The 849-nt window shown below is 34.2% G+C and overlaps 1 long non-coding RNA gene across 1 annotated transcript; it reads right to left on the reverse strand.

Moving 5' to 3' along the window:
* Positions 1-849, reverse strand: LOC309688263. Its single transcript, XR_014271027.1, has 3 exons — positions 744-849; positions 496-591; positions 1-236 (listed from the first exon to the last, which is right to left on the reverse strand). It is a non-coding gene; the product is annotated as an uncharacterized lncRNA (long non-coding RNA).

Raw genomic sequence — 849 nt, forward strand, 5'->3', positions numbered from 1 at the left:
AGTTGGATTATATACAAAACTAAAAGTAACAAGGCAGAATTAACAATGATTTTTTTTTTTAGATGTGAATAATTTATTTATTTGTAGAATTTATTCATTATTATTTCTTTGCTAGTTCTTTTTAGGCTTTTTTGCTCCTCTTTTACATTTTTTTAAGTTTTTGTTTGTTTGTTTCCCCTCTGCTGAAGATGAACATGATGAAGAGGAAAATTCTGTGGTCCATTACCTTTTAGTTCCTGTAGTGTACACAAACAAAGAACAGATTTTATTTTACACTTCCCAAGAAAAATCATTATCATTATGTTTCTGCCTGACACACAGATTATTTAAAATACACATAAAAATATTGACAGTCACATCATTATATCCAGGAAGCTTACAATATTGCTTTATAATCAATGTTGTAAGGTAACTTTGACCCACTTAGCAATTCAACCACCCAGATTCTTTTACCATCTCTACTGAATGAGAATGTCAGACATGTCAGGTTCTCACCTATGCATTTCTTGCAGGTGTAGCCGCCAACACACAGCAGAAGGAGAGCAACCACACTAACACAGATGTAAATCATCTGCATGTCCCTCCTTGTACCTGCACGTGATTCCACAACATATTAATAATAGGAAACAGTAGCTTATTCATTTGTCTTTTTGTGTATGTTGAGCCTGAGGTTTGTGACCATAAAAAGGAAGAAACTGCAGGGTGCTGCTCAACTTAACTTAAACAAATAAAAATCCACTTACCTACTTCAACCATCACCACTTGAAAACAGTGGTGATGGATGTTATCCTGTATACAGGAGTAACATCCAAGGTCTGTTAACTCAAGATCATCAATTCTGATGGAGTA

The sequence above is a fragment of the Aulonocara stuartgranti genome, assembly GCF_965226115.1.
Source record: "Aulonocara stuartgranti genome assembly, chromosome: 14".
Lineage (NCBI taxonomy): Eukaryota > Metazoa > Chordata > Actinopteri > Cichliformes > Cichlidae > Aulonocara > Aulonocara stuartgranti.